The 27940-nt window shown below is 46.9% G+C and overlaps 1 long non-coding RNA gene across 1 annotated transcript in view; it reads left to right on the top strand.

Moving 5' to 3' along the window:
- LOC142924436 (uncharacterized) overlaps positions 1-23789 on the top strand; it is a 70651-nt gene extending 46862 nt beyond the window's left edge. Inside the window, exon 3 of the long non-coding RNA XR_012941659.1 lies at positions 23674-23789. This is a non-coding gene — a long non-coding RNA (uncharacterized LOC142924436). The remainder of the gene's footprint in view (positions 1-23673) is intronic.
- The last annotated feature ends 4151 nt before the right edge of the window (positions 23790-27940 follow it).

Genomic DNA, 27940 nt, shown 5'->3' on the forward strand with positions numbered 1-27940 from the left:
ACTCAGAGCTTGACTTTAAAAAAAAAACAAATTAATAAAAAAATGTGATATTATGGATTTTTCGTGCCGTCGTCGATAGCAGGCTGAAATGATAAACTCGCTACACTAGATTATTTAGATTATTTTGCTACTATACATTTCCACGTAATAAGACACTTTGTTGAGCGACAATTTGTGGCCAGGTCGCACACGAAAAATAAGTTAATAGCTCAGTGGGCTTTACCTGGTAAGATAAACAAAAACATTGTCTAGTTTGATTTGTATATAATTTTTAAGTGATTTGATTACCTTTCCTATACTTTCCACTCCCATCCTGTTTTTGAATTGTTTGTTGTTGTAACATTCTGACCCGCACCAACTGGACATCTGTGAAAAAGAGCTTTATAGCTCATCGGATTCATCCAGTATAAGTATTCAGATTCTGACATTTGAGAATGTGATTTAATCGCGGGCAGTGGCGGAAACCCAGATTCAAACCCAGGAACTCAGCCGTGCCAGCTCAAGTGCTCTGACCCCTGAGCCGTCGCTTGATATTCATCTTGATCTCGATTTGGCCGCATTGGTTCCCCATACTCAGCCCAGAGTGGGAGCTCAAGTGGCCAGAGAGGAGGAGAGAGGGAGAGAGATTTGAGAGGCGCATTATTCCTGTGCTTTCCCGGAGGAGAAAAGGTTCTGTCCGTGCGATCCACATGCAACGCAGCATTTCTTATATAATTAAACTTTTAAATATACATATTTATATTCCAGCATGTGGGTGGGAGGGATATTTTAAACGATGGGTGTTTGCGTAAAATAGGCAAATATTGAATATTAAAATCATTGACCAAAAAATAAAACAAAAATTCAGCCGCTTACTTGTTCCTATTCCTCTCTTAGCGGCGGTAGCATATTTTAGTTTGTGTGCGTTTATCCGCATACGTGTATATTAGATTTGGAGTTGTGTGCGTGTCATCGTCGTAAGCGTGCAAAATCGAGGGGGCCAATATTGCGTTTCAAAAAATTGCTACGAGTGGAATGGAGGGGAAACGCATTAGGGCTTCTCCAAATTCGTAACGTGGCATCGACACGTTTCCCCTTAAGAGTAAATGGAATCCTGACCCGGCTCAGGCCTTTCTTCTCGCACATCCAATTGTAATCTTTGTGCTTCTGTACCGATACCTCTCCTGCCGCCTCCGTCCATGGCGGCGGTCGCTAAAGCGCGCCGCCGTGACCTGACCAAGCCACATCCCTCACCCCGAGCACGGGCTCTACTGCTCGAGAATGAATTCCATTTGAAATGAATTGTGTACAGAACCCTGCAGTGGCTCCATTTCCCTCGCCGTACAGTGTCACGACCGTGCGTTTCGTTAATAACGTTACGGGCGTGTGGCCGCTGCTGCAGTAGCAGCAGCAGCGTGCAACACTCGCAGTCGAAAAGGTCGCGAGTTCAAATCCCAGTCGTGGGATGCCTCTGACAAAATCATCATCATCATCAACAGAGGTTGGTCTCTGCCATGAGAATGTGTAGTTTACACCACTTATCTCAGGGTCACCGTCAGATATGAGCACAGTTCTAATGCTCATTTTGAGCATGGAGGCTCTCGTAATATGCATTACAATACGAGTTTGTTAAAACCACAAATTACATTATGGGAAAATTGCAAAACGTATATTGTTCATGATATATACATGTCAGAATACAAATATGCAGAACCTACTACCAATCGGCATTCATCCTTTCCCCCGTATTTTTTGAAAGGATAAAATATCAACGGCATGACTTTTTTCATTGCGTAAATTATTCATGCGACATTCTAATTTTGCTTGCGATGTCTCGTTACGTCCTGCGTCAAAATGAAAGGCGGGAAAGGCTGGGGCCTGGACGACGGAGACTGAAATGTTTCCCATAACTCGAATTGGGAGCGATCGCGGCGCGCCACCCCGAGTGAGATGAAATTCTAGCCGCCGCTGAATAATTTACAAATCTGAGAATTCACCGCCATAAATAAAACAGGATAGCCGTTAGCTGCACCGAGTCTGGCTGCCACCCCTCGCCGCCGACAGAGCCGCATTTCCGATCAAAGCCCTCGTTACTCTATCTCTTTATTAAAACAAGATACCGTTTCAATCATCGCTGCCAGGTGATTAGCGCAGTTGATGTGCCGCATTAGCTGACCGCAAGTTTGATTTATGCGTCACTATTTTGCCGACTCCGTGGCTGCACGCGAGAAGTATGTATTATTTTAATTGAGCAGTTTAAAATGTGGTTCATCGGCTTGTCTGCCACTCAGCCTTCAACTACATCATTGTTATTAACGCACTCAACGCAGGCCAACATGGGTGTGCTATAGGCGGCTTATTCCTAGATTCGTGAGGATTACAGATTAACGTTGTGAATTTGAATCGGACCGCGGGTTTTTCAGTATGATGATGATGTTCAAAGTTTCCCTCCACGTGCTCAGAGCTTCTTCTTAAAACTAAAATAAACAATTTTTCTATTTTACCAGGTAAGGCCTGCTGAGCTGTATAGCTGTTTTAGAAGCAACCTGGCCACGAATTATCGCTCAACAAAGTGGTTTATCAAGTGGAAATTTATAGCAGCCAAATACTCTAAACGCGTGTTCATTCTAAATGTGGAGGGAAAAACAGGAGTATCCGGAGAAAATTTCACTCGACCACGAGGAGAAAGACACGCAAACTCCAAATAGACAACAGGCATCACGGTCGGGTTCGAACCCACAAACCTCCTGCATACCAGGCGAGGGAGTTAACATCTCTCCACCGTGGCCCCCCAATTATTCAGCTCCCTATAATCTCCCAGCACGGACTTCATGGCGAACAACACGGACCCATGAGCCCATCGAAGAACATTTCACAGATCTACGAAAGGAGAGCTTCAGGAACTGGATGGAGCAGGTCGCGTTCTCGCTCAATGAGAGAACTGATGCCGGCTGCTGCTGGTGTTCGGCATAGGCCGGCCGATGCCGGCAGCCCGCAATGCTCTCTAATGAAACATGAAGGTGCAACCTCAGTTCCTGAAGAAGCTCCCAACACGTGTAGCGAAACGTCGGGCATCGTCCCGAACAACCCCAAAAAAAACACATAGAAGAGCTTACACAGCACGACTGCAAAATCCCCTGTAATGAGACAGGGATTTCATTTGAAGCTTTCGTGACTGCAGAAATTACTAAAGTCACGTAGAAAGAAAATATTTTCTTTTATGTGCATTTGGCATTCCTGGATAGACAGTGAAGATGCCTGTATGATGCGTGCAGAGCGAGAAGGTTGCTGAGCTAACACGTGGGGGGGGGGGGGGGGGGGGCATGTGTGAGAGTTCTTTAATATCACGCGTGAGGTTTTTCCGGTCATTCTTTTTTTTAGCATGACGAACAAACAGGCCTCCATAATGAATTCGCTAAACATCCCTGGCAGGACCCTCATAATGGATTATTGAGTTATTTCTTCGCTGATATCAGTTCTCCATGGAGGAACAGGGGGATTGCAGCTCGTTTAAATGACTGATGTTTAATGGGAAATTCATGCTGAGTCTCTCCCTCCTCCTGTTCCTTCACTCTGATCTTGGTGATTTGAGAATCGGTCTTGGCTGTAAAGAATGACTGCTGTTTATTATATGTGCCAGAAGCCTTAAAGACACGTCCAAAAACGTTTTTTTTAATCTATATAGGATAATTATTGACACTGAATAGAACGTTGACATTGATCAACACAAAATATCAAGTATCTGCAAACATTGGTCGACTGTGATTAGCATCTGCACACAAGAGTGTCAAGAAATTTATTTGAGACACGGTCACATATCAACGCAATAAAACATCAATTTCCAGCCATCTCAATCCACGAATGGAAGAAAGCTTTCCCACGCCATGTCGGTCATGGGAACTTCTGACCATGCTTCACCTTATGACAAAATAAGAATGGGTTTCACACTTTCTGGCAATAAAATTGGTGGTGAATTGTTCACACACGAAATAGAACATTTTTGCAAGCAATCACGTCTGCATTAACCACACGTACTTCACCTTGCTGGTCACTTCAGGTTAGTGAGGGGGGGTGGGGGATCGGGGGCAGATGGCAGGGCCGGTTCTGATATAACTTGCCATTGATGTTAGCTGTGGCCGGGAATCAAACTCAGATCGATGGGTTCAGAGGTCAGCGCAATGACCACTATGTACATGTACATTGTATGACGTTGCATAGACACTTAATCACGTGATTGACTGACTGACCCATTTACGCCACGTCTCAAATGAATCTTAACCACATAAGCAGCCTTGATCGATCCACTGCTAGATGGAGGCCTCTCCGAGCCTTCGCCACATCTCTCGGTCCCGCGAACCAACAATCCACTTAGCACCTGCATGACACAATGGACGTGGAATGGTGGGCCAACGTTTTCAACGACGTTCACCGCACGCCTTCATCTCAATTGTCCACACATTAAGGCATACAATTATTAATTGTTCTTTTGCCACTCGTGGAATTGACGAAAGACGGACGCCTCGTTTTAGCCGGCGCTGGTTTGAGGCGCGTTGGGTCGTGTGGCAGTATTTACGGCTCTGTGTTGTGGAAATGAGCCAGGCCTGTGTGGTGGCTCCCTCAGTGGGGGCTCCTCCCTAGTTGACCCCTGCATCTGCCTTTGACTTCCGTGACCTGTGACCCCCGCCTGGAGGATAGGACGGGCCGTACGAGCGGGGCTGGGGATCCTGGTTCTCAGGCCCCCGGGGATAAAGAGGGGAGGCAATAAAACACGCAGGGGGGAGAGCAAAGATGAGACCCCCCCCCCCATTCCCTTGCCCTCCCCCATACCAGCCCCAAGCTCCCTCACCACCCCCCATCTACTCATCCGCATGCACACACACACACACGCGCGCGCGGATGCACGCTCGCGCACACGCACGCTCGCACATATGCGCTCACGTGCAGAGATGTACGCTCGCACACTCACATGTACACAATTGAACACACAAAATGCGGCCAGCAAATGCACACCACGTGTGATCATATAATAATCGCATGGTCGTCATTGTCAATCACAGTCACGCATCGTCGTCATCGTCATCCATTACCGTAGCCACTGCCATGTAAAGGCTTCTTTCACTCTGTCGCAAACAACGATGCTGCAATCCAGTTGTACAGATAGGCCTGCCACTGATGTTTGCTGTGGCTTGGAGTCGAACCCATGTCCCTAGGTTAGCGTGCTAATCACTACACCACCGCTCTGCACCCCCCCCCACATCCCCCCCCCCCAAAAAAAAACATGCAAGGACGCAGGCAGGCAAGCAACACCTGCTCACCCCATTCCCAGCAGCGCGAGCAGGGGGCTTGTGACATTCCCAGACACTTGTCTGTCTGCTAGACTCAAGGCCTGGCTGGAAAAGAGAGGCAGAGAGGGACACACTGGGGACATGGGGGGGGGGGGGGGAGCTGGAAGTGCTGGTGGGGGGGAGGCGATGCAGGAAGGGGGTAGGGAGAGAGGGAGCGAGAAAGCTGAGAAGGAGACGGTGGGGAGGGGAGAGGAGGTGGTGGTGGGCGGCAGAGGAGGAGGAGGAGGCTGTGTGGAGTTGGCTGTTGGCTGTAGTGGCAGCCACTCCATTTTCTGGGTCAATGAACAAATGGGCGAAGTGGACGAGGCTCAATTGTTGAGACAGCGTCAATCTCCCCGGATCGCACTGAAGCCACTCACGCTTTCATTTTCTCCACACAACAATCACTGGGGATGAATCAAGGTCTTTTATATTTGGACACCGAGAGATTCTAAGGCTCATACCGCACTGTATTAAAAAATAAAAAAATCGCTTTTTTTATGAATTCTATGGCCGCGGTAACCGTTATGATGGCAATATTTGTCGGGCGCGCCGACGTGAGTAGTTTTTTTTTTACAAAACAATTTCAGTAGCCCTAATGGTTTTTACTCTGCGGGGCGATTTTTCTTCTTCACTTTTTCACTCTCGACATCTTTACTGAAAAGCCGCCCGTTCATGCGGCCTACCCAGCGCCACCCGCAGTGGCTTTCAAAGTCACTCGTGGCGTGCGTGGTGCCCGGTGCAGTGTGTACAGCGAGGGGCCCATTGTGTGGCAATTTTGGAAAAACATTTTACTTAGCGAATGTCAAGCGACTACGAGGAAGCGACGCGGCGCATTGTCTACGTTTCCAGCACAGCACGGCGTGGATGATGATCGATGATATCGCTCAGTTGGCCTTACCTGGTAAAATAGAAAAAACTAATATTTTGGTTTAGTTCATAAAAGTAGCGGTAATAACGCAGATAGTTTACCCATGAACTTCGCAGAGTTTCAGTGCTCTTCCAGGAGTGTCTTGCTGCGTCGGGGTGTTCGTACAATGCGAAACGTGAGCGGCTTAGTCTAAGGGGGAAACCGGAGAACGCCGGAGAAAACCCACGCATATGTAAGGAGTGACACGCAAAGGTCAACATCGCCAGATGCGCGAATCTATGACTGTACTGCCAACGTCACCCGCTACATCTCTACAACATCCGGCAAGCCCTGGTGGTCACGCATCGAAGTACTTAGCCAGGCTTGACCCCTGCTTCAGCTTCCAAATATCTGGGCGACTTGATGCGAGCTCATTTCGGCCGATTTGGCCACTGCGGTGTTCATTTCTGAACGAGCCGAGTAGATGTTTTAATTTTCACGTAGCTAAATATTTGTATACATCACGCCCTTACAACTCCATTCAATTACAGCACGATACCAAAACAGTAGTTTCCCCCCTCCTCCCTAAACCGCGACGGCACTCTGTTATCGTACATCCATTTGTTTGTGGCATCCATTCTCCACTGAGCCCTATCCTAATAGGTTTAATTATTCAGTGAGAGAATTAAAATTTAAAACATGACATTTACCGCTCTGCAATTATGGCATTCGTTATGGGCTGTAAATGTCAATTAAGCCAGAACATGTAATTTGCACGGTTTGTTACTGTGCGATGGTGCTCCCGTGTCTCAGCCCCTTTGGACATAAATAATATATTCGACGAGGGTTCCCTTCTGAGGCTGTGCACGTCTTCCACGTGGTACCCGGGATGAATGTCACTTTGTTTAACGGACTGTGCAGTGCACTGGCGCTCTCTCTCTCTCTTTCTTTTTCTCCTCTGTAAAAAAAAAATGTCTGTTTTTTTAGTTGAAAAGCGGCCCACGCAGTTGGGAGGGCACTCCCTTTACCAACCTCACGTGACCCCCCCACCCTCCCGCTGCACCTCGCAGCATCAGCTCCGTTTTCCGGCCAAGTTTTGTAACTATCTGGGGATTAATGCATCATGATTGAGGGTCGCGATTTGATTTGAGGAGAACGCAGCGGTGTGTCCTGGAAGTAATTTGATAGCCCACACCATCTCACTGTCAGGAAAGTTGGCTTTTGTCGGTAGAATGTGAAAAGTGAATGTATTTGCGTGTATGTTGAACTTCTTTCGCACCGTACCTAACTGTGCTAATCGGAAGTAGGGATTTAGTTAATTCTATAAAGTTAAAATTAACTAATTATTTAGTTAATTGTGTGGCCACCTGTGGTGAGACGTTACAATCAAAATGTGAACTGTAAAGTATGATAACGAAGCTCGCATTGGTTACCCTAATATATGTAGGTGTTGGTTAACATTTTTTTCCAGGACATACCTCGTTAGTTTTTATTTCGCTTCAAGGTTAATGGTCGTGTCACATGTGGCGGGACGGGTGACGTGAAACCATTACTCAGGCTATAACGACAAATCAATTATTCTTCTTGGTTCTTTCGCTAAAGTCACGTAGAATGGAAATAAAATAATAAAAATAAAATAATAAAATTCTCACGACGTTTCGGCCACAACACAAGTGGCCTTCTTCAGGTGAAGAAACAGGTCACCTGAAGAAGGCCACTTGGGTTGTGGCCGAAACGTCGTGAGAATTTTATTATTTTATTTTTATTATTTTATTTTTATTATTTTATTTCCATTCTACGTGACTTTTTCCGAAAGAACCAAGAAGATGAATCCCTGCAGTCACGAAAGCTTTAAATCGAAATCAATTATTGTCAAAAGTCTTAAAAGATCACGATTCACGCAGCGAAGCGTGCACTCTGTAATAACTGGTTTCTTTTTTACAATTCGCATATGTTGTATGTAATGGGTTCGATTAATTGTCACAACAATGGGCGTGAGTCAATTCAAGAACCGATTCTTTTTTTCAACGTTGTGCTGAGTTTAGCGGCCCCTAGTGTATTGCAGAGATCACGTGAACCTATTACATGCCTTGCATACACATAGAGAAAAAATCCGTAACATCTGTGCTTACTATAATTGATGTTAATCAATCGAAGTGTGGCTAGACCCCTAGTAATGGGTTCAGCTCGTCCTTGCAGTCACTTAGAGTTACCAAACTTGACAAATTTACCTGTAAAATCACTTACCTAATTGGGTAAAAACCACGTAAGAACATTTTCCCCCACCTGGCAGACGATACGTTGAGCGGGCGGCTCATATTCTTTGGGCGCTACGGTGGCGAGATGTTAACTACTTCACCTGCTTTGCAGGAAGCCGTGGCTTCGATTTCCGACCGACGCCTGCTGTATATTTGGAGTTTGCATGTTCTCCCCCGCGGTCGTGTGGATTTTTCTCCAGGTCCTCCGGGTTTTCCCTCCACATTTAGGAACATGCGTTTAGAGTATTTGGCTGCTATAAATGTCCACACGATGAGCCACTCCGTTCAGCTGTCATGGTGGCCAAGTCGCTTCTGAAAAAGAGCTACATAGGGCTCAGTGGGCCGCACCTGGTAGAATAAAATAAAAACATCTATGAAACATATCCCCGCCGTGATAACCCTGTGCTATAATTAGAGCGCCTATTCTCCATGTAATACTTATTATTCTTATTAACAAAAGATAACAGTAATCGATTATTGAAATGCATCGTGACCTTAATTCACAACAGTTTGTCGAATCGGCGGAAGGAGGGGGGGGGGGGTCATTCCACCCCTGCTACCATCAAAGGGGAATATTGGATGGGTTGTTTTTGTCTCTTCCCTCATCATGTGTGAGCAAGGCTGGGTGGTGATTTTTTTTTCGCATTGTTGCTGCTGCTGTCATTTTTTGTTTAGCAATTATTGCGATGCGGGTTTCTAAGCAGAGCCCTTATGTGTTTAAGGAGCATGCCTCCTTTGTCAGTTCTGACATTTCCTTGAGTCTGCCGGCTCTCACGATGTGCAGTGGCCGTGACAAATTGGTCCCAGGTGGCGTCACATCATCACGAGAGAAAACCTCGCGCAGACGAAGCGGCCTCGCAGCCGCTACCAAAAATGTATATGATAACGACGAAGAGCCTCGACCACGATGGCGACTGTATTGCGTGCGTGCGTGCACGTGGACACAGTGTGCCTGGACACCGCGTGATCAAAGTGCCCACGTGCCTGCCTGTACAAATGAGCCGCGGGGTGGCACTCACCGTGCACTATTAAACAACGCTTGAACCAGTGGAGGAAATTACACAATCCTATTCCAGGACGAGGTCCATCTATTAGAATAAACCACTGATGAGTTCCCTTGTTTTTTGTATCAGTCCCTGTGGGTTGCACGGCTGAGTTGACCCCCGACTGAGGTTTGAACTCGCCTCCTTCCGATTGTGAGTCATTCAACCAGATATAACCACCCGGACTGCTTAGGCGGATGTATTTACTCCGAGTTCGTGGTATCGTGGCCATTGCCTGCGTTTTTATTGGCTTTATTAGAACCCTCTCTTCAAAATGTACTACTTGAAAATGCTGGTTTCCATATTTATATATTTAAAAAAATTCTGATCTCTTATTTGTATTCAGTGTCCCATCCAGACCTCCAGATGCATATGTTTGGAGGCTTAGGTTTTGAAGCCAAAAATATGTGTTAATACATTTTTAGCTCCCTCTAATTTTGGAAGTGGCTCAAAATCAGAAGTTTAGGTTTTTGGATTTTAAAATGCGATATCATTTTTCGATTCAACACCTTTCAAATCCTCCAGATATGGTTGGAGTATTTGTTTGTAATTCATGATTATTGCACCAGCAACAATTGATGCACGCATGTAAACGCCACACAGTTGTACGTATGTGTGTATTTGCCATGCCGGCCTTAAGAGATGCTCGCTAACAGCACTTGACCCAACAGTCTGTTAAACACTATATGGGGGATCTTTATCTTTGTGTTGTGTGAATATCCTTTTTGTACATATTAAAAATATGTACATGTTCAGACATTTATCTTGAGGCTACTGAGTCAAATATCAGTCCTTTACTTTCTGTTTGGTAAGAAAGAAATGTTAACCTCTGTGAGATATCGATTCTAACTAAACAGAGACATCAACACGTTTTTTTTGGCGCCCGATGATGACAAATTCAGAAAGTATTTTAAAAACAAATATTCAAAAGATCTGTCACTCTTCGTATCCTTACCACAGAGCATCTGTGTACAACGAGATACGTGTGAAATCACTCACTCGAGCTTGTACACGGCGGGCATTTTAAAGACCTCGCCGTGTGTTTTTTTGGGGGGTAACAAAAGGGTAATTCAGGCTGGAGATACATAACACTTTGGATTTAATTTGCGGCAGTCTCTGCGGCGGCGGTGAGTCATGACTCGTGGCAAGCCGGCTTCCCGCTTCCACAGAAACCCTGTCCGCACTTTCATTCTGCCCATCACCCACTCCGAGCATTCCTTCCCCACCTAACCTTCTCTCTTCCCACAGCGGTGGTGGTGAATTTCCCCTCCTCCCCTCTCTTCCCCTCTGCCCCACCACCACCACACCACCACCACCACACCCACGACCACTACCACATCCACCACACCCACCACACCCACCACACCCACCACCACCACACCCACCACCACACCCACCACCACCACATCCACCACCACCACATCCACCACCACCACCACACACCCACCACCACACCCTTCTCTTGCACCCCAGACCACATGCCGCAGATTCCAGCAGCTTTGCGGTTAAACCAGGGCTGGGCTTCTCTCGCGTTAGCGTCGACCTCACGGTATGAGTTGGATCCCCGGGATAATCAGGAACGTGGGAACACCACGGTGGCTCGGAGATGTTAACCACCTTGCCTGGTATACAGCAGGTCGTGGGTTCGATCCCGGCCCTGACGCCTCAATTTTACATTAATCCCATCCACTCATCTAGTTTCATCTCGCCAACCGTCTAGTACCATAGTTAGTTCACTGTACAGTGCCTTGGTTAAGGCGCTATATACATGTATGATAAGATGTTTGGCTTTTGCATATTGTTCTCCCCATGGTCCCGTAGAATTTTCTCCAAGTTCTCCCCGGTTTTCCCCTCCAGATCTAGAAATGTGCGTTTGGGGTATAGAGTGTGTTCTCCAGTAACGCGGTAGTAGTCACGTTCTTGAAGAACACCGCGTTATGGAAAAATCGCGTTATGAAAAATAATATATATAACAGATTAAAGCACAGTCCGCGATCACACGTGAGATGCGTATGTAGGCCGAACAAAGACGGAGGCGCCGTGGGTAGCATCTAGAAGCATCCAGCAGCATCCCGCCTTGCGTGAGGCAGCCGTACAACTGCGCATTCCTACTCACGCGACGTAGTTCACTCAATCACGTTATATCCAATTCTAATTCAAATTCATCGCGTTATATACAATTTGCGTTATTAAAACACGCTCTAGAGGAGAACAGACTATTGCTTAGCTGCTACACATATCTACATGATAAGCCACTTCGTTGAGCTATCATTTGTTGGTCAGGTCGCTTCTGAAAAAGGGCCACATAGCTCAGTGGGCCTTACCCGGTAAAAATATAAATAGTTTTAACATCGACATAAACGCCGATGTTCACCTTCGGAGAGGAACTTTGAGGAGTAAAACGAGTAGGGGGCTAAATAATTAAACGTGAACTAAACTTTTTTATTTATTTTACCAGGTCATGCCCACTGAGCTATGTAGCTCTTTTTCAGAAGCGACCTGGCCACAAATGATAGCTCAGCGAAGTGGCTTATCACATGGATAACCCCCAGCTGGGATCCAGATAAAAATCCACACGACCACGGGGAGAGAGTGGCGCAAACTCCAATCAAACAGGCGTCAGGATCCGGATCGAACCCACGGCCTTCTGTATACCTACCATGATCAATCCACTGCTATATGAAGGCCTCGCCAAGCCATCGCCATATCTCACGGTCCTGCGATGTAAGGCTCCACCTGACACCCACACTCGAGCTGATATCATCACTCCATCTCCTCGGTGGATGACTTCTTGGTTTAGTTCCATCCCTTGGCTGGCACTCCGACACCACTGTTGACCATCGTCTCTTCTTGCGACGGCTCCTGCCCAAGTCCACTTGCTTTTCTTAACAGTTTGAATGATGGAGACGGTCACCGCATCGCTGGCTTTCAGATGGGCTTCTGGGGCCGTCTGGAAAGCTCGTCCTTCCGATATTAGGGAGCCACTGGAGCTATGCACTTTTAAATCATCTAGATTTGTAACTAATTTCTTTACAACTGCTCTTTGTGTTTAGTTTATTGTCCTCCCCCCGCACCTCTGATTAGCACGGTTGGCTACGTACCGTGCGAAAGATGTTCAACATAAATACAAACAATTTACCTTCATGTAAACAATTCACTGGTGGATGGATACGCATAACGCGTAGTTTGACCATACTGCACCATGCCGGTCAGTACGGGTTGGTCAAGAGCGGGTACCCAGGACCGGTTCGGTTACCGCTTGCCACTGAGAGTATCCGTGGCCGGGAATCAAACTCGGGAGGGCCAGGTTCATGTACGTCGTAGCATAGTCGCCTAATCAATGAGCCGCCGCCGCTCCTCCATCCCCTTTACTCTTGTGTACAAACGTGTCACGATAAATAATTCCTGTGATTTCACATGCCAGCAAATTGTTTGTCACGGTGGTGCAGGGCAGCTCGAGGTGCGTTTGTTTTTGGTTTCGTGGAATTAGGACATCAATTTCGAGTCGGCTGAATCGACGCGTGCGCGAGCACCGCGTGAGTGTGGAACAACGCGCGCGCCGCTTTGTAAACAGGGGAGAGAGAAAGGAGAGGGGAGAATGCCGATCTTTGCTCGCGGCCTCTGCGGAGACCGGGGCGGAGGCATGAGTCACGAGTGCAGGCGTGGGGGCCTCTTTGCGTGTCAGCGATTTCACTGATTCCCACTGCCGGTGGTGGTCCGTTGGGGGCCCTAAGCAGAGATATATTTTTTCGTCCCCCATCTCCACCAGCCCCCCCCCCCCCCATCCCCTATCACCTGCCAGCTCACCTATTCGATTTATAATATCCCAGTGAGTTGACAGAAGAGATGTAGACAAGAGATACAGATATGGCGCGATGTGAGAAGTGTGTAGACACTCGTTGAGATGCAGGGAAGTGAGGAAAGAGAGATGCAAGTGAGATACAGATTGCTGGAATTGGCTTTTTTTTTGTTAATTAGTTTGTTATATTGGTTGTGCTTTTAATTGAAGCAATTTTACGTACCCATGTGTTTTTCTTCCAGAAATCGGGTGCCCCTTGAGCCACTTGGGGCTCTATTGTGTTGCTCGGTTTTTTTGGGGGGGCCAGCTTCACCACTGTTGCTTCCCCCATTGAATAATGTTATTGAAAAATATATCTCTTATCCAGTAGGTTTCACTGAGTCTCAACGTGCTTTTGTTCCGAAGAGTCTTAAATAGGAAAGTTCGGCCAGATTAATGTATGAGTGTTCAAGTTTTGGATAGAAACTGACGAATCTGGGAGAAAGAAAAACACACGCATACGAGCGGTGAACTTCCAAATCTCCTGACAAATAGAATCAAGAATCCACTGCGGTGCTGCCTTCTCCTGGCAAGCCTCGAAGCCCAAACCTACAGCATCTGGCTTTCCCATATGGTCTCATATCCAACTACTATCTAGCACTAGCCAAGCTCATGACTGCTTAGCCACGACAATTTGCCAAGTTATGAGAGCATTCATGGTGATATGGTCAACGGCCACATTAAACGTGTTACCCTACAGCCAGTAGAAAGCAGGCAAAGCCTACTGTGGATTACAATAATAAAATTGATGTTGACAAATATTTCGATGTGCGGTTGCAATCAATGGATCTATGGGGTGGCATGGTGTTGACAAAACCACCTATAAGGCTTGATAGGGGCTCGTTAAAAAAACTATTGCCGCGACAGTTCTACGTGACTAACTGGGGGAACTTTGCGCAGACTTGCGAGTGTGTGTGTGTGTGCATTCTACTGACTGCTTAACATATTTACGAACACGTGACGAACAGAGTTTATTCAAATTCAGCTGTCAAATTGCCAACTTCTGCATCGCGGTTCTCGGCGCCGGTACCCCGCGCGTAAACTCTTCCCCCAGGAGTGGGGGCTGCGGCCACCGCGATACGCTGCGGATGTCACGAGCGTACGCCAAACTAAACGTGCAATCTCATTTCTCGTGGCCCTGGTTGCGTGGGTGGATTGTCTACACCATTCCTATCGTTTGCCGTGGAATTAATGTAATTCATCGGTAAATTGCACTTGCTCAGGACACGTTCGATACAAGGGGATGATGGCCAGTGGTCGAGACTGAAACATCGGAGTGGCAACCAAAGGAGAGAACGCGCCTCAGGGGTCGCCCACAGCGGAGATGGAGAGATTAAATGATTTCGTTTGCAGGCGCCAGATGGATCGCTACATAGCAGGAGCATGAGAGATCGTGGGCGGCTTGGGAAGGTCTTCATCCAGCAGTAGATGGATCGCGGCTGATGATGATGGTGATCATGAATATAATAATTGATGATAGCCTCTTGGATCAGGGTATTAGTCTGCTCGAACCAATGTGGGTTGCGTGCAGTACAGACTGAGCAAGTGTGCCAAATAGTACCTGCAGCATGAAAGTGCGATGTTGACACGAGTGCGTGTGAGACACACGGTGTAAAATTCTAATAAATCTCAATCTTCATTTAAACCGAACGTGAGCGCATCGAGATTGAAGGCTATTTTTTTTAAGTGAGACGTGGGTCACCAAACAAAGCAAAGCAACGTGCGATAATAAGGGCTAATCGACGTTGTGCAGAGTTTAAATAATAACACAGATAGGAAGAAACAAAACATCTTAAATTACGTCAAGCGTTTATCAAAACAGGCAATTAAACTCCCATTTCCATATCACGCCAAGGCTTGTGTTGGCTCAAAGGTTAAATCATCTCCTTTAATTCGACTCAAACGAAGAAACATTAAGCGACTGTGTTGATAGCAGTGCACGAGGAGCAATAATAAATAAATTACATCTCACCACTTTCATCATCCACGCCACTTTATACCAAAAATATATCTCTCTCTCTTTATGAAAGGCTAATGTGGGAAATATACATTTTTCAGACAATGTTACTGAACCAAAATCCATTGCGCAATACGTTAGCGTAACTGTGTTCTGTTGGGGCGGGGGTTGGTGAGGAAAGCGGTGACATTTATTATCCATACTCGAGGTTTTTTGGATTAGATCGCGTAAATGCAAAATGTGTCGTTAAAACCCACCACCACCCGACACAGCCAATTAGTAAGCTCTTCCACGTCAACAAAACGTGCCAATTCGTTGCTCGTTCAGCGCACCGGTGCGATGGAGAGTAAACCCAAAATATTTACAATTCGAGTACGGATGTTTTTGTTTTTCCAACAACAGCCACGGGATTTAGTTTTCAGGCTAAACGTTGTAAGGGGCCGTCCATAAATGACGTCACGCACCTGGGGGGGGGGGGGTCAGACATTTGTGACGATGATTGACGAGGGTGAGAAATGTGACGTCACATCAAAATGCGCAACTTTAAATAAATATAGACAACACGTTCTACTTAATTAAATATACTTTTTCATAAATGTTTTCTCCTACAACATCAGAGTGCAGCGGCACATTAAATACGCACTACAATGACAATAGTTTGAAGCGATTTGAAGCATGTTTTATTTGGGGGGGGGGGGCAGAGCTTTGTGGCGTCATATTTGAGGGGGGGTCTGACTTTTGTGACGTCGTGTGACGAAGGGGGGGGGGAGTCAAAAATCGTCCAAAATCGCGTGACGTCATTTAAGGACGGCCCCTAATGGATGGCTTAGCGGCCCGAGAACTTGACTAACGATTAGAAGAGGGCATGAGTTCAAATCTTGGTTTGGGGTCAAATCAGCCTCTCATTTCTGTCTCTCTGCCATTAATAAAAATGTGTACCGCTTTGTGAGAAGTCATAAACGGGTTGTGTAATGGGGGGGAAAAAAACTCATGCTGCCATATGAATGTGGAATTTCCAACAGCAACTCAGCGCCACCAACGGAGGGGACGTGTACCCACGTCGGTCGTTCGTTTGAGCGGGGAGACACTTCGACTGTTGGCTTTGGCTCGCCTGAAGCCTCACGAATACATTGGACGCTTAGCCAAGGGAGGACGGGATTCGGGCGGCTCGGTCGCATAAGCGAATCAGTCGTCACCTATTGGACAGTTAGGAAGAAAAAAAACCAGCGCTGGCCAGGGGAGAGAAAGGCTGTGGACAGCTCGCCACCAGAGTCCGGTTCACTCGGGTTGAGCCCAGGAACTGGTATTCTTTTCAGGTTACTCTTTGACATTCATGCGCTGGGAGCTCTCATTACCCATTCAGCGTGCGTCACGCTCTACTGAGCCTCCCCCGAATGGCACCCGCATCTCTTGCAAACAAATTTCCGAAACCGGTATTTTCGTTTTTTTTTGTGCGGGGGGTGGGGGCGGGGGGGGGGTTAGAAACATCACATTAACGGAGATGTGTTTAAAACTGAAAAATGCCCCCGACCAACAAATTCAATGTTAAACAATTAAATCCATTGCAATTGTTTATTTGTCAAAATATCATGCATTCAAGAAGCATTGAAGAAACGTGCAAAGAGCGGCGCTTAATGCCTGCGCAAAAGCCCCGTGAAATGACGGATTTTGTCTTTTCATTTTGCGTCGCTCGCGCGATGTCGCAGCTACGAGGAGGCAGGCAGGCAGAGGGAGGGGGTGTGGAATTCGTGCATAGCGCACTCACATTTGCTCGGCATGGACACGCAGCGAAAACAAAAAATTGTCAGCGCTCCTCGTTGCGTATTCGGGAAAATATGGTCACGTAAAGAAATTAAAAAATAACCCAATCGGAGTAAACAAATCAATATTGTCCAAATATTTAAAACGCGGCGGCGCCGGTTGCAGCACGGACAAAGGTGCGCATTGAGGGTAGCAGCAGAGCGACGCGCGTACAGAGGAATGCGGCATTTACCGAATTAAGATTTAAAATGTAACGTGGCTATATAAGCGTCCGCAAAAAAAAATCGAGGCTTACCCCGAACCGCAATTACATTCTCAGTTGAATAGATCATGGCGCGTGTTACAGACAGATTTGAAGAAGCAGAGAGAGAGAGGAGGAGGAGAGGTGGAAAAAACCCCAACACCGTGGCCGTTTGTGTGCAGCGTAATTTGCATGTAGATCCCCGAGGCGAGAGGGCCGGAGTGGGAGGATGTGTTTGGGTTTCATATCTCCGCTGGCTGTCGACCCACAAGCAACATTTTCCTGCACAATCAAAGGAGCGGAACCGGGTTGGGAGGGAGCGAATGACTCAGCCACTGCTGGCTGCTCTCCAAGCCTCATTAAATTCCTGCTGCCCCCCCCCCCCCCCCCCGTTCTATTTCTCCTTCTCCCCATGCAGCCCCGCTCATCCACCAACGCAAACCCTTCCACAGCCACTCCTCCCGTCATATCCCACGCCGACCAGCCAGCTCCCTTGCCCGTCCCCCTCGCCCTCAACTCCCCCCAACCCACAGGCCCCCACCGCGTTTGTCCCCGCGCAGTACGCCATCGCCCCCCCTGCCTCCGACCGCCACCACCTCCCCCATATCGATTCGCTTGCTTCTCTACTCCGTGCATCTCGCTATCTCTGTCTCCTTCTCCCGTTGGCTTCGTGCTGGATTGATGTGGCCGCGAGCTGCGAGGGCCTCCTCTGCTGCCACCCGCACGCACGCTGCGGTAAAGACGGAGGAATCGGAGAGGTCTCTCCTACGTGCGTTCGGGTTGTTAGGCGTGATGTCCGACGTTTTTATCCCCTTGCTGGGAGCCTCCTTCAGCACAACCTCGAAAATCTGCGTGTTAGCATCGCAAGGGCCCACGGACCGGACGGACCGAGAGTGGCCGGGTAGTGGAAATTGGGCAAGGAGCCCCCCCCCCCCCCCACCCCGTCAATTTAATGCACTGGCCAAAACAACTTCTTTCGCACCATACGTAGCCAACCTTGCTAATCGGAGGTGCGGGGAAAGGACAACAAACTCAACACCAAAAAAACGTCTCTAAAGAGGCGCGCGCATGGAGATGATGGCACAGCATAATGATAGATCACTATGCGTCTCGTGACATCGTTGGCAAGCCTTAGGCATTGTTCGTCGGAGCCACGGTTTAAGCTTTATATATATAAAAAGGATACGTTATCGCTATTACTCGGCTGGTCTGTGATGGCGCACAGAACACACGCTTGCAAATGAGCTGATTTCGCTGAATAGAACTGAACCTGCGCGGGCCCTGGAGGATTGATGACCCCGCAAGCGTGCTTCGATGATTGACACGGTTGCACGCGTGCATCGTACGTGCTCGGCCTCTCGCCTGCTAATTTCAGATTATATTTGTTCTTGGATTTATCAATGTCATTTCAACATCTCGTGCGAATGCCATTGCAGAAAGCCGATAAGAGTGCAACTCCTCTCATCCATAGCTCTGTAAACCCGTGATTGCGCGACTACATATTTTTCCGCAGCTCCAATTGAGCCGAAAATATGTTATTTCTGCATTTGATGTTAACCGCATGTTTTTTTTTTAACGGATAAGAGAAGTTGACTGCAATGTAGTGGAAAATTTGTTTGTTTTATTCAGTTTATTTGTGCATAAGCCACCCAGAAATGGTCTTTTGGAAGCACCACATTCATCCTATCTGTGTTTTTATTTAATTTTTAAATAAGCGGCGACACCTGAATTGGTGGCACATTTATCATATCTATTTTTATCCAGAAGTAAGAATCGCCCTGAAGTGAGCTCCGAGAAACCTTACATGCACCCTTATTTGTGTTTTTCACGAATAAAGCAGTGACCTGAAAGTGATCATTTGTTTATCCGAATATCCGCGATCATCCACAGATCGCGGGTGCGGATATCGGGAATGATTTTTTTGCACTAGTAAGAGCGTCCTCCTATTAGATCCCCTACCAGTATCAACGCATACAAGAGGCTATTTTACTGCATCAAAGATTACAAGACGAAAGAGTTTAGTCATCAACAATCATTTATTGTGGTTCCTGCCCTACAAAGCCAGACGACTCTTCGATCCCCCGTGGAATTTGTGGTCACATCTGAGCCAGCATCTTCTCAGTGTGAAGACCGCGCAGCAGCAGTACCGGAGACACCGATGATGATAACACAGAAAGTGCTTTGTTCTGCGCAGTAAACAGGCAAATTTAATTTAGCAGTGACGCTTAAATCTGGAATGAAGTGGTTTTCAAACAATAATAATCACTCTCTTGAAAATTGCACATAACATTACTTTGTTAGACTCTGCATGTCCACTGGGCGTACATTTCACAAATGTGGATTATTTAAAATTTGACATGGACTTTACTCAGTGCCGGATTAAGCTAGTGTGGGGCCGGTAGCATATGTTATAAAGGGGCCCTAAATTAAGAAAAAACACAAATATTAAAACACAAATGTTTAACTTGCATGAAGTTATTATATATTTTTATTTGCTATACAGCCATATAATATGACAAATCGCTAACCTTCAACACACAGTCGGAATTGATAGCTTGAAAGCATTTATCGCGGGGCTCTTGAAAGTGCGGGGCCCGTAGCATACAGTGAGGGAAAAAATATTTGATCCCCTGCTGATTTTGTACGTTTGCCCACTGACAAATAAATTATCAGTCTGTAATTTTATTGGTAGGTTGATTTGAACAGTGAGAGACAGAATAACAACAAAAAAGTCCAGAAAAACGCATGTCGAAAATGTTATATATTGATTTGCATTTTAATGAGGGAAATAAGTATTTGACCCCCTCTCAATCAGAAAGATTTCTGGCTCGCAGGTGTCTTTTATACAGGTAACGAGCTGAGATTAGGAGCACACTCTTAAAGGGGGTGCTCCTAATCTCAGCTTGTTATCTGTATAAAAGACACCTGTCCACAGAAGCAATCAATCAATCAAATTCCAAACTCTCCACCACGGACAAGACCAAAGAGTTCTCCAAGGATGTCAGGGACAAGATTGTAGACCTACACAAGGCTGGAATGGGCTACAAGACCATTGCCAAGCAGCTTGGTGAGAGGTGACAACAGTTGGTGCGAAAATTCGCAAATGGAAGAAACACAAAAGAACTGTCAATCTCCCTCGGCCTGGGGCTCCATGCAAGATCTCACCTCGTGGAGTTGCAATGATCATGAGAACGGTGAGGAATCAGCCCAGAACTACACGAGAGGATCTTGTCAATGATTTCAAGGTAGCTGGGACCATAGTCACCAAGAAAACAATTGGTAACACACTACGCCGTGAAGGACTGAAATCCTGCAGCGCCCGCAAGGTCCCCCTGCTCAAGAAAGCACATATACATACCCGTCTGAAGTTTTCCAATGAACATCTGAATGATTCAGAGGACAACTGGGGGAGAGTGTTTTGGTCAGATGAGACCAAAATGGAGCTCTTTAGCATCAACTGAACTCGCCGTGTTTGGAGGAGGAGGAATGCTGCCTATGACCCAAGAACACCATCCCCACCGTTAAACATGGAGGTGGAAACATTATGCTTTGGGGGTGTTTTTCTGCTCAGGGGACAGGGCAACTTCACCGCATCAAAGGGACGATGGACGGGGCCATGTACCATCAAATCTTGGGTGAGAACCTCCTTCCCTCAGCCAGGGCATTAAAAATGGGTCGTGAATGGGTATTCCAGCATGACAATGACCCAAAACACACGGCCAAGGCAACAAAGGAGTGGCTCAATAAGAAGCACATTAAGGTCCTGGAGTGGCCTAGCCAGTCTCCAGACCTTAATCCAATAGAAAATCTGTGGAGGAAGCTGAAGGTTCGAGTTTCCAAACGTCAGCCTCGAAACCTTAATGACTTGGAGAAGATCTGCAAAGAGGAGTGGGACAAAACCTCTCCTGAGATGTGTGCAAACCTGGTGGCCAACTACAAGAAACGTCTGACCTCTGTGATTGCCAACAAGGGTTTTGCCACCAAGTACTAAGTCATGTTTTGCAGAGGGGTCAAATACTTATTTCCCTCATTAAAATGCAAATCAATTTATAACATTTTTGACATGCGTTTTTCTGGATTTTGTTGTTGTTATTCTGTCTCTCACTGTTCAAATAAACCTACCATTAAAATTATAAACTGATCATTTCTTTGTCAGTGGGAAAACGTACAAAATCAGCAGGGGATCAAATACTTTTTTTCCCTCACTGTATGCTAATTTTGCTACAAGGATACTCCGCCACTTACTTTACCGAAATAACCAAAGAAGATAACTTTACTTCGTTAAGTAAAAAAAACCCTGCCATCTTGATCACGTGAGCGTGGAGCGGCACTCATCCACATTCCGCTGGCGGAGGACAGTCTGTCCATGTAACAAACCAACATTGAACCCTCCACAAAAGTGGCACTCATTTAAATGACCCTGAACTGACGATGGGCTGAGTCAGGCTGAGTCAACCACCAATCGGGATTTGAACTTCTAACTCTTCCGATTGTGAGTCAAGGGTTTAAACCACACTGCCTCCCGGCTGGCTCGTTAATGATCTACATGCCTGTGACCACTCAGCCTGTGACTTTTGCCAACTCCTTTGCAATTTATTCTGATTAGACGAGTCTCACGATACAGTACTGACAAAACGCATTCCTCCAATGCTTTGTCAACAACGACCAATTCAGACTGACTGCTGCCGATCGTGCCCGATCGTGGAAGCTAAGCGCAATTTAGCCTGTATAGTGCTTGGACAACCCGAGATCGCCCATGTGTTGCAGGCTCGGGGCTCTCTGAGCTGCGAGGTGGCCTGGAAGGGGCAGTTGAAGCAACGGATTGTGCCGAGCGCTGAGCGATATCACCCCTAACACAAGTGGGGTTTCTCCGGGCACTCTGGTTTCTTTGGGGGGCCAAGGTGGGGGGGGGGGGGGCGGGCCGCGAGATATTGAATACCTTGCCTGGTATGAAGGAGGTCGTGGGTTCAATCCAGACCCTGACGCCTATATATTTCGAGTTTGCATGATCTCCCCGTGGTCGCGTGGATTTTTCTCCAGGTGCTCCAGTTTTTCCCTCCACATTTAGAAACATGCGTTTAGAGTATTTAGCTGCAGTACATTTCCACATGGAAAACCACTTCGTTGAGCTATAATTTGTGGCCAGCAGGTCGCTTTTTAAAAAGAGCTACATAGCTCAGTGGGTATTACCTGGTAAAATAAAAAAAACAATTGCTGAGTTTCGTTTTAGCTTTCTATATGCAGAACAACTCATTCATGGAATTGGCCAAACATTCAAAATGATAAAGTAATTTGAAACTCATTGAGTAAGAAATAAATTCCGAGATAAACAAAATACACTATTATTATGTACTATTATTATGAATATAAAATACTACAATGCACACCTCGTCAATGTGCCCAGGGAGAACATGCCAAGCAACGGAGTTTGCGGCGAAGCAGGAGGGTTTTTAACATTTGCACTAATGCGCGATGTGTGTAATATGGCACATACGTGATTAAAATATGAACCAGCAGCAGCAGCTATTGTGCCCGGGGGTTGTGATTTCCACGTGGGGTGGTACGGTGCTGTGTGCTTGAGGCTATGCGATTCCGCGCACACACCCTGTGGGTCAGCGCGCCATCCATCACACGGCACAACTGAACTTACTGATGCTGCTGCTGCTGCTGCGATAGTTGTTGTTGATGCTGATGATACAGCTGCTGCTGTTGCCGTTGCTTCTGCTGTTGTAGTTGCTACTGTTGCTTCTTGTACTGCTGCTGTTGATGCTGCTTACTGTTGCTACTGTTGCTGCTACTGCTGCTGTTACTGTTGCTACCGTTGCTGCTGTTACTGTTGCTGGTGCTGCTGTTACTGCTGCTGCACAAGTTGTGGCCCACTCAATAGGTCACTGGGTTGCTGGCATGTTGCATGTAACAAACAAGGTAATAATGCACAGATTCGTCGATTAATATTGATCATTTAACTCACGCTACATGCATTGATAATTTAACTCTCACGATATATGCATCAGATCTCCTGCTTAAGAATAGAGGTTGTGTCTATTTATGGCATGCATACCTACGGGCAAAATGGGGCGTGAATGTAACATTCAGGAAAATGGAACATCGCGGCACAAAGCGAGACAGGAAAAACAATGAGAACATACAAATCAGAGCAATTAAATGAGACGAAAAAATATATATATTAACCGTGGCCTTAAATCGTGGAAATTAATCGAATCTCCGGGGATGGTGGGGGTTGGCGGGCGAATCGTAAAAGCCATAATCGTTATTAGCAGCAGCAATAGCAGCACCAGTTTGCTGCTGCTGCTGCTGCCGCTGCTGCTGCTGCATGTCGTGTCGGATTTAGGCTTCGGTGTGAGTTTTTTTTTGTTTTCCACCACGGGATAATGAGCACGAAAATGTTCTCTTTTTTTTAGTTTTGTCCTCCCTCCGAGGGCGTTCTGGTCCCAAAAGAAAAAAAAACACTGGAACTTGGCGAAAAACGCATCGCCGCTTGCAGCGTAATCACATTCATCTTCGAGCGAAATATTCCTTGCAGGTGCGTGACCGCGACGGTTCTGTAAGTTTGGCTGTTTTCTTGACCTGAATGGCTCGCCGCTCGCCCCCCCCCAGACCCCCCCGTCCGTGCACGCGCCACGCTTTTCCTGGAAAAGCACTTGCGTCAATTGCAATTATGGTGGAATCCACATCCCGAGCCTCGGAGCCAAGCGGTGGGCGGATCAGAGGACCAGGGAATTTTTTGTTGTTGCCCTATACATTAACGCGTTAAAAAAGGCAAATATAACATTCCAGTAAATCATTTCAATATCCCATCCTGTATAATCTTATCCCCCCACTGCGCCGGCCTTAATGTCAAATGCACTTTTGGCGCGGCGTTGACGGAATTCTCTGCCGGAGACTTGCACGCTCGTTTTTTTTTATTAATATTTGTCTTTTATTATTATTATCGTCTCGCGTGGAGTTGTGTGGAAGAGCAAAAAAAAACACACACAGCAATTAACTTCCATTGGATGGGGCAGGAAGCTCCAGTGGTAATGAGATGAGAGGCAGGCAGAGCTATTTAATGCGTTTGACCTTTCCTTTCCATTTCGGATCGCACCACCCTCTTGTATTGACAGCCTCTTCTTGGACATCACACGCAACGCTCGTGCGCGCGCGCCCGTGTCCGCACGCTGTGCTCATTAAGGTGACACCTGAAGCGGCCTCTCGGTGCAGGCTCTGACCCTGTTTTGTATGAGTCGCGGAAATTCGGGATAATTAGAAAGTTGCACTCAAGGCGCTCTGTGCGTTGTGTTTTGTGCAAGTGTGAAATAATAATAATAAAAATCTTCACTCTGTGCTTTCTTGCCAAGTTAATCGCTGCTCCTGAAGGTACTTTATAAATGTAATATATTCTTATAATTGTTTATTTTTATTCAAAGTTTTTTTTCTCCCTTCTTCTTGTGTGGTGGGAATTAAATACAATTTTGACGGTAGCACAAATAATAAAACATATATAGATTGTAAGTGGAATTTTGTCTGGCTCTAAGGAATTAGACACTTTGGCGATGGTGTTCACAACATTTACACGCACTGTTGATTTCTGATCAAAGAGGCCACACAAGCGGCCCACCTCAGCCTGAAGAAGCGCCGTGACATTTTCACAACTGAAGGCTGCCGGCGTGGCTATGTTTTATTTATTTATCTTGACGAGCGATACGATTTGACAGCACTGTTTGGCTGTTATGATACGGCTTAATCACGTGGCACTAATAGCTGAGGTCTGACACTGCGATAAATATTTATATATTTATTACAAGCCTGAAATGATGACTGCCTGCAAATGGCAAAACCTTGCACTGTGAAGGTGCCCGAGAAGGAATACAACCGCTGCTGAGATGGAGCAATGAAATCACTTTCCGTGCAATTGCTGTGTGGATTGCTGTGTTTCAGGACGCAATAATCGACGCAGCACGCGCGCGGATTTCGTCGCTCCATCTCCCCGGTGGACGTGACCTGCCGGACGCGTTCGACGTTCGTATTTAGGCGGAATTATACATTCGTCTGAACCAGCCGTCGCATCTCTGTCGGCAGTCCATATATTCACATTACGCGAATCCATTTGAGACGAGGTTGCGGTTTTTGTTTTGTTGTTTGCTTGATGTTTCGGCTCGTGTTTGCCTGGCGGTCCCCCGCGCAGCTTCGACGAGTGAAACGAGCGTTAAGTGGCGAGTCTTATTTGTTTTACGAGATAATGGGAGCTCGCCACTGCCGCAGACGCACGAGCCCTCAACCGCTGCTGTGCTCACCCCGCACCCCACCCCCTCGCCTCCGTAACCGTAAGACATTTTACTAAAGCAGCGTCCATCCCCAATTGCCTTCCTTATCTACTGCCGGCCATCTCTTTAAGAAGGCCCCCCCCTCTGCCAGATGTCCCGTGGCCTAACCCCGTGTGTGTGCGCGCGCGTGTTTACCCAAACCACGGCGGCTGCATGAAAATGACAGCTCCCAGGAGGGTGAGGCCTCCAGACAGGAAAGATGCATCATCTCAACTGGCTTCTGCATCAACACAATGTCCCTACACGCACGCCTGTTTGCCGTGTACGTGGCTGCCCCCCCCCCGCCCCCCCGCCCCCCCGCCCCCCCGCCCCCCCGCCCCCCACCTCGATTATTTTTTATTAAGTTTTTATTTTACCAGGTAAGGCCCACTGAGCTACGTAGCTGTTTTTCATAAGCGACGTGGCTTTCACGAATGATAGCTCCACGGAGTGGCTCTTCTCTTTGAAATGTATTACAGACGAATGCTTTGAAACGCGCGATGCTGATTCTAAATGCGAAGGAAACAACCCGGAGAACAAATCCACGCGACCACGGGGAGAACACGCAAACTCCAAATATACAGGGCGTCAAGGTCGGGATTGAACTCACGACCTCCTGCATTCCAAGCGTGGGAGTTAACATCTCACCAACGATTATATTCCCTGGTTGCCCTGTGCTGCCGTGCTCGAGTGTAAAGGATTCGGAATGAAAGTGAGACAGGTCACGTAACTTCTCGTGATATGTTTGCTGGAATTTGAAAGAAAAAAAGATATTCGGAATATTTTAGTTTTTATTAATTATATTCCAGTCGCAAGGTAGAAAGGCTGCTGTTGTGGTCGCTGTGTTTTTTACTTTTTTTTTACTTCTCACAGATATAGTTTTCACATTTACATTTTACAGGCGAGAGGCAATTTTCTGTTTGGAAACCGTGGATTTGCGGTGTGTGTTGGCGGAAAGACAGATTTTTTTAATGAAATCTTATACCAAACATATCTGGAAACGGCAGTTATTTCTGCCAAATAGTAGAAATACTGCCCTTTCAAATGCCACCAGATCCCAGCTTCATGAGTGTGGATGATGTGGATCATGAGCGTGCATGACAATAATGCAAGTATGTAGCGTTTGTGCATCGTGGTCAAGGTCAAGAGGTCATCATTGCCAATATCACTGATGGCCACTACAACCTCACCATCACCTACATCATTTCGGTCAATAGCTATGCTCTCACAGTCTGTTCCCATCCAGATGTATGTTTAATCATTGGCCACCGACCTCCAGGTGCTACTCCAACGCCTGACTCGGCAGAAATGTTTTGCAAATTCTGGTTGACGAACAATGATCAGTCTGTAGAGCACGAGGCCTCGGGTAGTCACGTGACCTGTGCGCGTGCTCTGATTGGAGGAAGAAGCTGCCACTCCGGTTGCCATCATAACGCGGGGAGCAACGGTCAGATTTGTCTAAATTCGGGGCAACCGAATTCTCCATGCGGGCGGCACCCGTTGCCGGTGATGACCGCCGCCAACGATTGCCCTAAGTTGCCCCCGGTGCATCGTGGCGCTCAGGGACAGAGGGGCGGGGTGCGGACAGCTGCGAGACAAATTTGACGACGCTGAGTGAAACGCGAGGAACGCGACGTCCATCGGGGATGACCACCACACCTCGTCCCAGCTGCATCCTCATCCTCCACATCCTCCTCCTCCTCCTCCTCGTCGACGTCGTCGTTGTCGTCATCTTCCAGGATCGACGTTTCACCTCTTGCTTTCACGTACGCTTCGGTGGTCGTGCGTGTGGTGTTGCGTCCTGCGCCTGCTTAATGATAGCGTTGCGGACGTGTTGCCCGCTCGTTGAGATGCGAGAGATGTCGATTCAAACACTTCCTCCTGAAATTGCGAGTTCCATTTACCGGTGTTCGGTGCAGAATAGGATTGGTGTGGACAATGCAATTAAATCGTAACACGAATGGTGATGCCTTTTATCCAGGAATCCTCACTGAGTCTAAAGACTATTTTTTTTTTCTTTACAGATGATCCTGCATTGGGAGATTTGACCAATTCTGGTGACGTTCGGCTTTGTGTGATATGAAACCAGAATACCCAGAGAAAACCCACACATAGGAGGCGTTACATACAGATGGATTCACTCCACTTTTCACCGCCATATCTTGGCCACCTTGCAAGCTTACGTGCCCAACATCTGATATTCTCAAACACATTCGTCAATAACAGTGGCCATCGAAGAAAAAATATATATAATCGGCAATATTTTTTAGCAATGGCCTGATCTTCATAACACATAAACCGTTGTATATTTGATGTGCTTTGAAGAAGGGCCATTGCATAACACCTCGCAGATTACTTCCTTATTTTAACACCGAAGCGTTGTTGA

The sequence above is a fragment of the Petromyzon marinus genome, chromosome 13 (assembly GCF_048934315.1).
Source record: "Petromyzon marinus isolate PM22_M1 ecotype Great Lakes invasive population chromosome 13, UKy_Petmar_22M1.pri1.0, whole genome shotgun sequence".
NCBI classification, from domain to species: domain Eukaryota; kingdom Metazoa; phylum Chordata; class Hyperoartia; order Petromyzontiformes; family Petromyzontidae; genus Petromyzon; species Petromyzon marinus.